A 13,253-nucleotide genomic window follows, 5' to 3' on the forward strand; every position below is an offset into this window, starting at 1 on the left:
GCCCTTAAGAAACGGTGCGACCTGAAACCTAGAGGCCAAAGGAGGTGTCAAAGGCAGACAAACAGAAATTGCTGAGAGACGAGCTTTAACTAAAGAATATGCTAACCCTGCATGGAGCAATTCACACAAATAAGACAGAAACAGGGGTACCTCCACAGAAAAAGGATCCTGGTTTCGAGCAAAGCACCAGATAGAAAATCTCTTTCATTTGGCCAAATAAGATTTCCTGGTAAAGAGTTTCCTTGCCTCCTGCAGAACCTGGAGCACATCCTCAGGAAAAAGGTGCCTAAAAGGAATCAGAACCCTATCCCCCACAGTGTCAGCTGAAGAGTAAACATGTAAGAATGGGTAAGAGGCCCCTTGTCTTGGGTGACTAGGTACACCCTGTGGGGAAACTTGGGATTCCTCATGGCTATGGGCAGAAGAAGAGGGAACCAATGCTGTCTGGGCCAAAAGGGAGTCACCAACAAGGTTTTGGAAGAGTCCTGTTCTATCTAGAACAGAACCCTCAGTATGAAAGGATGGGGAGAGAAGGCATAAAGAAACACCCCTTCCAAGAGAAAGATATGGTGTCCACCTTCCAATCCAGAGGACTGAGAACTCTGGTGCAAAACACAGAAATTGTCTGTTCAGAGGGGAGGCAAAAAGATCTAGCTGAGGAGTACCCCACTGGTGGACAATATCCAGAAACACATCTCTGCAAAGCATCCACTCGTGCATTTGCTTTATGGACCTGCTCAAAGTGTCTGCCACTAGGTTTTGTTCTGAAGCAATATAAACTGCCTGAAGAGTGACCTGTTACTGGACAGCTAGATCCCAAACTTAAAGAGCTAGTCTATCCAGGAGGTATGACCTTGTTCCCACTTGCTTGCTGATGTACCACATCACTTTGGTACTGTCTGTAAAGACTGTCAGAGCAACTGGAAGAAACAAGGAATGAAGACTTGAAGAGCTAGGAGTGCTCTCATCTCCTTGATACTGAAATGGTCTGCCCTCTTATGAACTGACCAAAGGCCCTGAAGCTTCAAATTGCTGAAAGAAGCATCCCACCCTATGTCTGATGCATTGGAAAATAGCTCCTGAGAGGAGAGTAAGGGCCAAAGAGGAAGGCCTGTGTTTGGAGACAGCTGATGAAATCTACCACTGAAGCTCCAGCTTGAGGCATGGAAGAAGAGGAACCAGAAAATCCAGAGTATGAGAATGCTGAAGACAGACTGACTTCAGGATCCACTGAAGATTCCTCATATGGAGCCTGGCCAAAGGAAGAGTGTGAACAGTGGAGGCCATGTAACCCAGGGCCCTGAGATATTCTCTGTCTTAAACCAAGATCAGAGAGAGAAGAGACTTGAAAATAAGCAATTAGAGTCAGAGCCTTAGGAGGTAGGGACACTAGTGCAGGGATGGTCTGGACCCTGCAAACTAGGAAAACATGATCCTAAGAAGGGAACAGGAAAGATTTTTGGAAATTTATAGTAAACACTAGGCTTTGTTGGAAGCAAATAGCATGAAGAAGGTGCTTAAGCAGGGTTCTCTGAGAAGCCAGAATGAGCAGGTTGTCTAGGTAGAGAAAAATCTGAATACACCTCATCCTGCAGAAAGCAATCACAGGAGTGAGGCATTTAGTGAAGCCCTTTTGGGAAGGAGAGAGGCCAAAGGGCAAAGCAGAGAACTGAAAATGCAAGGTAGAATCAGAGAAATGCAAAAAATACCTGAAAAGGGGGTGACTAGGGATGTGAAGGTAGGCGTCCTTGAGATCAAGAGAAACCAGGAAAGCCTGAGGAAGAAGGAGAGGGAATGGGGTCTGAAGGGACAGCACTGGAAAGGAAGGGACTTTCAGAAAGGTGTTGAGCTGGGAAAATCCAGGATGGGTTTCCTGGTGCTTTCTTTCCTGGGCACCAAAACATCCTTGAATAGAACCCCTTCTCCCTTTGAGAAGCAGAGACTGCTTGGATAGTGCCCTGAGACAAAAGATTCTAAAGCACATCTGGAAAAAAGGGCAGCTGTTTCTGAGGAAGTTAAGGAATAACCAAAAAAAGAGGAAGGGATTTCCACACCGTGAAATAACCCTGATGAATGATTAACAGAACCCAAGAATCCTGAGTGATTCTTAATCAATTATGAAGGAACAGGGAAATACAGAGAAACAAAGGAACCTGACCGAGAAGGTAGGGAATAAAGTAGTCAGACTGAAAACTAGCTTGTCAGAAAAAGGGGGCTTCTAAGTAGACTTAGTAGGAAGAGCTCTCCTAGAACCCTTTTTACACTTGGGAAGAGCGTGAGATTGTCTATCAACAAAAGCAGGTTTGGAAGAATAATTCCTGTAAAATTTGGGAACAGGGGAAACAAAAATATGTTTCATTTCCTGAATGGTTTTACCCTTCTTCTGAAGACACTTAAAAAGATCATCAGCAGCTGAACTGAAAAAGATTTTTATTGTCAAGAGGAGCATCCATCAATTTAACCTTAATATCATCTACAAGGGGATGAAGGTGAAGCCAGGAATTTGCTGAAGGCAGCAGCATTAAAAGAGGCTCCAGCTGTATCATAACTGCATTTCATGGAGTTGCAGGCTACCTGAGAGGAAGAACCCTACAAAGAGAGGTATGAAGTCTTTCCTTCCTGAGAAAGAAGGATCAAAACATACCCAATCATATGAGTCTGATAATTCACAGCCCGAAAAGCCAGAGTAGCAGAAGTGTACACCTTTTTGCCCAACATTTCCATGGCTTTACTGTCCATATCAGAAGGAATCAGTTTAGAAGAAGGCAAAAGCTTAGAAGGCTTATCAAAAGAAACATAAATAACAGAGGGGTCAGCAGAAGGACACTTGTAAAGAAACTTACAATTATCAGGCACCTTATAAAACCTATCAGGCTTCTTAAGAGCTGGAGGTTGGGAATCAGGGGCCTGAGGAGCTGAAGAAAAAGTATCCAACAAGGCAGCACGAACAGGAGGAACAGCAGAGGGCTTAGGAGACTCCATTTGAAGTAGTGCATAATACCTGTTTGGAACATCAGAAACTTGGGTACAGTCCCACTTATAGGACTTCATCAGATGGGAAACAGTATTCCAAAGGAAATTTCCTCAAAAGGAGAATCTGAACAGCTAGAGTCCTCTTCCTCAGAGCCATATTCCAAGGGAGTTGGAATCTGGGAGGAACAGGCCAAAGACTCTTCATCCGAATCCACATCCTCATCAGAAATACTATGTTCTCTAAGCCTCTTATGGGAATAGAAGATCAAGGGGGGCAGAAACAGAGACTTCCTAGGGAGCTTCAAAGCCATAACAGCAGTAAACAACCCCTGTGTCAAATCCTGCTATTCCCACTGAGGATGCTTAGGAGCAGGGAAATATGCTTAATCTTCTCTTTCTTTTTCAAGAGGACATCAGACCTAAACAGCTGAGAAGGTTCAGACCACTGAAGACACTCCATTAACGTAGTGGGAATTTCCTCTCTAACCAAAATCTGAGGAATACCCCTAGGCCCTTCAGAGTTTATCATCTGTGGTTCCACCTGAACATCCAAAATAGATGTCTGCAGGACTTGCAAGGACATGTGAGAAGCCGGATCCATGCAGGCCTCTGAAACAGTTGCTGCAGAGGAGTACAACTGAATAACCAATCTAGCCTCCAGGCTTTCACCAACCTTAAGAGAGTCATCCAGGGGAGGCAGTACAGCAGAAGAATCAGAATGAGCCTTTTTGGCCTTCATCTTTGCAGATGCCATTCTACCCAAAGCCAACAATTTAAGACATTGGTTCTCTACGTAAATAGAAAGGGAGTAAAAGATGACTACACAAAGTTTTTGGGAAAAATGCCTGACAAATGAGACAAGACATATGGTTGTGAGAAGCACCTAAGCAAAATAAACATTGTTCATGATATGGGAAATCTCACTCTACAGGCATCCTACATTATGTCAGAGCAAAACTGTGTGGCAGACAAACTGAGCAGGACCATGACAGACCCTCACAAATGGAAAGTAGATCCATGAGTCTTCTAAGATTTGATCTATCTATGGGAAGTTGCACAAGTAGACCTATTTTTCTCCTCAGTGAACAATCAATTCACAAGATTCTGCACAAGAACTCCATGGGAGAACGTCTGGAAGACAGATGCCTTTTCTTTTCCTTGGACAGGAATGCAACTGTGTGCTTTTTCACCCTTTCCACTAATATCATGGGTACATCTGCAGATTCAGAAAGAAACTTCCCAGATCGTTGTGGTGACTCCCTTCTGGCCCAGGCAACAGTAGTCTTCCCTTCTCTTGGAAATGACTAGGAGGAAATTATCACAAGTTTCCTCACAGACTGGATCTACTCACACAAGAACAGGGGTGTTTAATAGACCCTGACCCCAATCAATTGCACTTGGCTGCCTGGATGATGGGATCTTAATTCCCTTTAAGTAACTGTTTACTGAACATGTGCATCAGGTACTAACGGAGACAAGAAAGACTGCTACTAGAAAATCATACAACAGTAAATGGAAAGGGTTTTCTAGTTGGTGCTAGCAACATACCATCAGCCTATACAGGGCTACTTGTTCTCTGTTTTTACAGTATTTGTGTGAATTGCTATCCTATGCTATTTCTTACTCCTCCATCAAGGTTCATGTATCCGCTATTTCAGTGTGTCTTCTCATGGTTCCCCCTTTTTCAGTGCAGTCTCATGTCAAAATATTTCTGAAAGGGGTTTTATATAAGAGGCCTCCAAGAAAAATGATGGAGAAAGGATGCTTCCTACTTTGGACATCTCAGGTACTATCTTTCTCAAAAATAAATCTTTCAAATCTTAGGATCAATTGTTCTTTTGTTGTGAAGGTAAGTAGGGGCAAACCTGTGTCAAAACAAACTATTTCCAAATGTGTGTCTAAAGCTATTACATTTTATTATAATAAAACTATTCCAGGAAGGGTCTACAAGTGATGACAAATCTATGACACATATATCAAAGGTGACACATGTCATGACATTTTGGGTGATATGCCAGCAATCACCAACACCCGAGTTACCAAAGACACTGCTTTTGCATTCCTTACTCAGGTGAAGTGCACTGAATTATTTTATGCCAGGAGCTTTTGACAAGCCAAACCCAAAAAGTTCACAATCACTATTAGGCCTTGGCTGCTTCTATAGATTTTTGGAAAGGGTTAGATTTTAGACGTATTCTAGAAGCTGCAGCTTGGTCCACTATACATACTTTTACAAAGCACTGTAAGTTTGATTTCCCCTCTAGGTCTAGATCAGGCTTTGCTAGGACCATTCTCCGGGGTATCCTGGAATCTCCTCATTCCACCTCCCAAATGTAGTTAGCTAGGGTAATCTACCCATATAGCTAAGGCTACTGCAGCAGTGATCAAATGATGAGCACAGTACAGTTGTGTAAGTAAACTTACCATACCAGTAGATGCTCCCATCTCCCTCCCTCCCTCCCTCGTTTTTTTTGTGTGCTGCTCATGCCAGGGTGTGGACATTTATATTTTGTTATCCCTAGCACTATTCTTTGAGGGCTCAGCCATAATCTTTTGTTTTGGCATGAAAGCTCTGAATGGATTGATGCACAAACCTGTCTTTTTTGTCAGGTCTGCTGAGGCTTACTGTCAGTTTGGGCATGTGGATGCTGCTTCAAAGCTTTGGAAGATAGCTGCTCTATCCTATGCAGGATATAATCCATACACCTAAGGCTATTTCAGCAGTGATCATCTGAACATCTACTGTTATGGTAAGTTTACATATACAACTGGACTTTCTGCATGACGACTGTGTCAAAAATATGTGTTTTCAGGATCAGCGTGTTATTCTAGTTAACAAACAAATAGACAGAAAGTAATGAGTTAAATGAACATTTTACTGCATAGCTTTTTGCAGCCTAGTCAGCAGTAGTGAAAAACATAATATAAATCATTTGCAATTCTGGACAACTGTCTTAAGTACTGGTGTTATTCAGGGGGGGGATGCCTGTCTCAGCTTGATGGATGATATTCCGACAAACAAGCCCGCGATTACTAGGGGGACAGCTTGCACCCGTTACCCCTGGCTTTTGAGCTCTTGCTACCCCTGCTACCCCTACCCCTTTTTTAGGTTTAGCTCAGGCTCAAAAACCTCCCACCTCCATAGGTATCACAAGGATAAAAAAGAAGAGTAATGCTACTCTAAACCTCAAGTCTAAACTCAAGAAAGATGCACTCAAACTCCTCTAGCATGGAGAACATCGATCGATATGTGTACAGTGGCGAACTCTGTTCAGGGCTGCAGAGCACCCCACAGCACTAACACCATACCATTTATCATTTACTGGCCCGAACCACACAAACGAGGAGAGAGGAAGGGAGGGGGCAGATCAGACACAGACACAAACACCCCAACAGCACCAAGCATGTGGCACAATCCTAAGTATGGGTCCAGTAACCAAGTTGTGCAATAAGTCCAGTTTTCCAGTTTATACCTTCCCAAACCTTGGAACCCCGAACCCCAAACCCGGGAACCCCACCTGACCTTTCTGAAATATTTGAAATATCAACACCACTAACTACCAAACATTTATATAACTTAACTCCAACCAAACACCTAGCTCTGTTCCTAGAACCTATAAACTCTAAGGCTGTGGAGTCCCATTCACTCCAGGAAACTCAAATGCTATGGAACAACTTGTTAACACTCCCACAAGACTCTATGCTCCAGAACCCTGGTCTATGCTCATGGGGACTCTATGTAGTCAACAAAAGATACATCCCCCTCACATAATCAGACCACAAACTAATCCCACTCCCCACCCCCATCCCAACCCCACCCCCAAAAAAAAAACTCTTAAAAAAAAACTCTAAAAAAAAATTCACACCAGTGGAAATACAGGCTTATGGAAAGAAAACTTTATAAAGCGCGAAAAAATAACATTCAGAGAACAGATGGAATCAGATGCCCATCATCACATGGAGATCCAAGATCATGCATGGCAGATCACATCCAAAAAGGTACCAGACCTCCAAAACTATACAAACAAATCTGATGGCTACCAAGGATAAGGCACAAACTATACAGGAGAAGGAAGAAAAAGGTATTAATGATCAATAACAGTTAGCAAAACTAGCGTCTCTAGAAAAATTGCAAAAAAAACTCACGAAAAAAATGGGACAGGACACTGCTTGAAATTTAGGAGGACAGGTGTTGGGTCACAGATAATTATCAGAAGGAATTAGTGAATATGACAAAAAATACCAAAATTACAAACAAATCATACATCCAAATGACAAAAACAGCATTGAACCCACCACCATGCTAGCAAACCCCTATCCCCACCAATGGCACCACCAACCCCTCCCCCATGACAATTCATCCAGTCCAGCACCAGCAATCCCCAGCCCCACCAAAATCAGATGGAAAACGGGAGCGTCCGGCTCAATCCTACTAATCATGAAGGGATTCATATTTAGATCAGGGAGGTCATCGTGTCTTTTACTCATCATCCATCAGGCCCATAAATTGAGTACAATGCCCTTGGGGATGTTACTTACCAGACACTTGCAACTGAGAAAAAGACCCAAACCCCCACCAAGAAAGAGGATCAAATCAGCTCAAACAGATGCATGGCTGCCCGAAGAAAAGAAACTCCAGTCAGTGGCAGTGGCATACCATACCACCTGTTCAGATGCCTGACTGATATATAAAGCCATGTTAACCGAATTGAATTGCTGCACAGGAGAAAAAAAAAAATAAAAAGCCACGTTTTCGAAATGGCCTTTGAACCTCATACTTGAAATAAAGCTTAGGAGGAGCTGGATGAGGCATTCATAAGAGAACAGGAAACTCTTTTCTGGGAATAAAATGCCATCCCAGGCCAGGTCCAGCTCAGTGACTGTCTCGGGTGTCTTCAGAGGAATCTTGATGAGTGGATGGAGGTTTAAGTTACCCCATCACTTGTCTCACTGTTGTTAGACAGAGGCGCAGTATACTTCCTCAAAAATAAAAAATGGCATGGCGGCAAAAAAATAAATTGCAAAATAGCTTTCTAAGCACCTATGAACCTATATGGTACTTCACAGTTTTTGTGCTTTATCCATTCCTGTGATTATGACGTATAAAAATCTAGTGCTTATTTGGACAAACTTTAGCCTGGAAATTGCACTTCCAACCAAATATATTAGTGTTTATTTGACTTCTTTTTAGTAAAACTACACAATTCTTCAGAGCAACACCAGCAACATGCTGACAGGACTTTTTGTATGTAGGATTTTATCCAGTACCAGGTAATTTCACAGACTACAATTTATAGTTTTCTAAAGTCAGTCCCACGGTGGATTTAAATAGTTTAATTTAGTTTTAACTAAAAGCAAATGCAGCATTTCCTTTAAGAAAACAGTTCCTGCAGGAGTTAAATTTTTTCACATACCTTAATTTAGCCTTTAGCATAACAATTAGGTAACCTAGCTCTATTCACTTACTTTGAAAAACAGGTAAGAAGAAAAGTCTTGAAACTGTTGTGTTTTTGTAACACTCAAACACAAACAGCCTTAACTACAAGTTTTATAACACAATTTCACGAGCTGGCTTTTTCTTAGTGCTAGTCTAGAAGGAATCACTTCTTAGACTCCCAGTCACAGTCTTTTAAGATTTCAAAAAATCTTAGTTTTCCATAAAGTATAAATCATTTTTTTGCACCAAACAGTTTGCTTTCATTCCACCAGCATGCAGCCTCCTTCCAGGTCCTGTTACAGTAAAACCAACTCCCTCACATACACAGCTCATTATAAATGCCCTGCTTTAAATTGTCTTTAGAGCTGCTCTGTGGGGCTGCTTAAATTGATTGATCCCTACCAAGTCAAAAGCAGCTTAAAGGGAAATAATCCTAGCTAAGGCAGACCATGTGCTCTACCACAAATGAAATAAAACAGAGCAACAATCCATCCATCTATCCACAAACCCTTTTCCCATTTTTTGTACATGAGCAATTTCATACAAAGTAGTAACACAACTGTTATGTTCCTTTACAGTCTATGAATTGAAACAATATTTGTCACTGGTTTAAAACCCATACATGGAGTGACGGTATCTTATTCGGATGGGGTCACATTATTCCACAGAGGTGGTCGACTACTTCAGTAAGGTCACTGAATTAATGGACGAGGGAAAATCTGTACATAATGCATATCTAGACTATGCAAAGGCATTCAGCACCATCCCAAACTGGCTAAATGTTAATTCCTATGCAACTCATTGGATACCAAATTGACTCACAAACAGAACCCAGGAAATTAGAATGGGCTGCTGTACCCTCTAGCTGTGTACCTCAGGGTTCAGTCCTTGGGTCACTCTTCCTTAACAATTACTTCTCATCAGCCAAAGCTACTACTGCAGGTTGATGACTGTTAACTTGGTCCCAAGATAAATTCCCCAGAGAACACCATGATCCTGTAAGTGGGCCTTTTCCAAACCTATAGCTGGTGTCAAAAGCATGAACTACAACAGAATGCCAAGAAATGTGTAGTAGTACCCTTCAGCAAGTACGGCATCCCTTGTAACTGTCACATTGACTATTATGAGGCAGCACATTGCCCTGCTGCATGTGTTGAACCCATGTTGCAATCAGAGTCCATTCTGGTCCGCAGAGGGAGGGGTATCACAATAGGAAAGGTTTCAGGTCTAATGATATGTTCAGTCAATGTAATGTATATGCTCAAAAGCCTGAGGTGGTGTGCATGTCACAGATATGCGGCATGACCCTGAAGGGCAAGTACGTGGTAAGATCTTTGTCGTGCATACCTCAAATACCCCTTTGTACTTATAAAACTGTACTTTTTGTAGTGTATGCTATTTTTAGTAGTTTATGAATGGAAATTATAACTTCCTGTGCACTTCAATATAAAATAGTTAATTTGCACATTTGAAATAATTAGCAGTTGTCTGGGGTTATAACATTTTAAATTGTATGGAATTTTAAATGAAATCTTCAGTGTGATCATGTTAAGGGCCACTCCTGTCAACCTGTGTACAGAATCATGACTGAATCTGTAAATCATAAATCAATGTTTTTTGTCCTTGATATGGTGAATTTTGTCGATGCCCTTGTCTCAAACACAAAGCAATTTAATTATACTCAGAGACCCAATCATAATCTTTTGTATTGTACATTCGTATATTTTTTTAAATATGTAGTATCTTAGTATGAACATTTTCATAATAGTTATCTAGGCATCTTTCTGACAAACTACTGTGTGCCATCATGCACTGCCATTTGTAGATGTCATCTCAAAGTTATTTTCATAAATCATATTTCAAACCTGAATTGCAAAAATTCTGTTCAATGGTCCAAGTGGTAGTGGTTCATAGAAGGTATGATGAAACTCTGACCTCAAAGTGAAACATGTTGACATACTTATTGGCAACATATGCAAGAATAAGTGATATAAAAAGTATCAGCTAACTTTTCTGAACTTTTGTTCTATAGCTCAGCTTACATACTATGTTACCCAGATAAAAAAAAACTGCTTAATCATGGGGTTAATACCTCCCCATATTATAATACAGAATTATCAGTAATATTTTCATATAGTGAATACTTTGCCTTATTTTACAACAGCTGTACTTCATCATTTTATAATTAAAAGAATAGCAATTGCATTTCTATGTGGTTAATATAACTGGTCATATACTGTAACTGCAAAATGCATATCCAAGTACAAACCTAAAAATTGTATCAAATAATTGTCCATGCTATGCAGTATGTCAACATTTGACATAAAAGTTTTATTTTTCAGTCATATAATTGCAAAAGAGAAATAAAAAAATCCTGGTAGCACTTTACATAAGATTAATGTTCAATGTGTTTTCTATACAGTTTAAGTAAATTCACTAAAAATCATAACTGTTTAGTTCTGTACTAGCAAAAAGTATGTAGGTATATGGTTAACACTTTAACCTATTCAATATAAAAACACACTGCAAGATTTTCCAAGTAGTGAATATTCCATCATATTTTATAATGAAACACATTTACACTGAATGTTGCATTTATCATACAATTATAAAAAAAAATTCTTATATGGTTAATTCTTCAACATTTCCAATCCAAACCAAATATTAAACATTACCATATGGTTACTTCTTCTCCATATTGTATATTTAAAGAATTTCATAAAATATGGCTACCATTAAATCACGATTGCACTTCACCTGAATCCACTCAAGCATACTTTTAACACTTTCTCATGGCTGATACTTTATCAAATACTATATTCACAAAACTAATGCAATGAACTGTTACTTGGAATTAAATATAGGTATGGATTATTGCCATTTATACTGTATTATATACAAAACAAAGAGCAATTACTTACCACGCACTCATGCCCAAATGTGCCCCTTTCAGTAATGCATCTGTTGAACATGTTATTGAACAGCCCCTTCTGTATTGTCCTAAACATTCAAACACAGACATTATACAATGCCCCCCCCCATTAATATTCCAAACCGTGCACGTTGTAAATCAGACTTATGCTAATGGAAAAAGGTCCGGTCGCCCGGAGTTTTTCCATTAGTATAAGTCTTTTTTTTACAGCAATGGAGAACGCAAGATCTACATTGCTGTTTAGACACTGTCTCGCTATGTTAAACTCCTTTAACATAGCGAGACAGCTTTAAAAGCAACAGACATAGCGAGACAGTTTGTAAAAAGCAACGGAGATCTTGCTTTCTCCGTTGCTTCCACCCACAGCTCTGAGGTACTGCGTAAGCAGACGCATACGCAGTACATCAGAACTGCTGCAGAATACCAGACAGCTGCGGAAGGGCAGCAAGGAGGCATTATACAATGCCATTATTTAAGAAAAGTAAGTATTTTTTTTCTTAAATAATGTCATCGTATAATAGCAATAACCCACTTCTGGGTGTGGGTAATGCCGGAATTACCCACGGTTGTCTTTGTTTGGCCACTCGGGCTTCTCCCTCATGACCAAACCACACCAACCGTGGGTAAATCCAGCATTACTCACACCCAGGCCTGGGTTATTCCTATATTATTCCATTTATGCCATCTTGGTGCAGGAAATGCACACTAAGAATCGCCTTATCTCTTCTGACTTCACAGACTCCCCAGATTCATCCTGTCCAGCATTATCCATGTCTCTTAGTCCAGCTGCTTCCTCTTGCTCCACCTGTAGACTGGTGATTCTCAGTAGCACCTGCATTCTGGATACTACTATTTCATCAGGGTTTCCAAAAATCAGCATGACACAAAATTAAAACACTGTAAATTTAGAGGGAAATGTTCATTTACATTAATACCTGATTATGTATTTCAAACGTCTTCTTTTACACTCTATTTCCAAGAATCAAAGTCAATGTTTCAAAGTCGTGTTATAATTGTGCATCACACACAATGGTCACTAAGCCACTGATAACCTTTTACCTAGTTCTATAAATGCCAGAGAACACACGCTTTTCCTTCTGTCATTGAGAAATCAGTCAATGTAGGTCTAGGCTTCCCATGTTTACAATCTGACTCTTGACATTGGCAGCTGATTTACCATTAGAATTCTTAATGACTTTTAGAGGTTTTAGCCTACCTTTTTAAATAATTTGTAAATACTTCATTGTCATAAATATACCATCATTTTTTTTTTTGTTTTTGGAAATAAATAAAAATAAAAAAAAAGAATTCTTAATGACTCATTTGCAAAGCCTGTGTAGTTCTTAATCATGGTTATCACATAGTTCAGAAATCTAAACTTTCCTCATCCATATAATCTCTACGTTTTTCTCCATGCCTTGTTCTTCTGTCCAAATCACTGTCTCAGGTTGTTGTGCCATGTCTGCTTTACTTTCCCTAACTTCAAATGTGTGTCTTGTCTCGTGACACAAGGCTCACCATGATGATGCAGCCCATGATGTAAATATAAGAATCATGATGGAAAACACATTGGACAGTTTTATGAACATGATGCATCAAATATTATAGTAATAACTCATGGCTGTGTGTGGGTAATGATGTATTTACCCATGGCTGGTGTTTACACTTGTGATCAAACAAAACCAACCCGTGGGTAAATCAGCATTACTCACACCCAGCCAAGGGTTATTGCTATTATACAATGACATTATTTAAAACAAAAGTTACTTACTTTTCTTAAATAATGTCCATGTATAACAACGCCATGCTGTTCTTCCATATTTTTTTCCAGTATCCTTGGGCTTTCTTGATGTACTGCACACGCATATGGGACTTTGGTTCCCATGTTTATGCAGGACATCAGTGCTTTGT

At 40.2% G+C, this 13,253-nt stretch overlaps 1 protein-coding gene across 4 annotated transcripts in view; it reads right to left on the reverse strand.

Annotated features, from left to right (window-relative positions):
* Positions 1-13,253, reverse strand: part of PAMR1 (peptidase domain containing associated with muscle regeneration 1) — a 1,499,432-nt gene that overhangs the window by 705,221 nt on the left and 780,958 nt on the right. The gene's annotated exons all lie outside the window — the stretch shown is intronic.

This window comes from Protopterus annectens, chromosome 9.part0 (assembly GCF_019279795.1).
Source record: "Protopterus annectens isolate FY-2018-M chromosome 9.part0, PAN1.0, whole genome shotgun sequence".
In the NCBI taxonomy this organism is placed as follows: Eukaryota; Metazoa; Chordata; order Ceratodontiformes; family Protopteridae; genus Protopterus; species Protopterus annectens.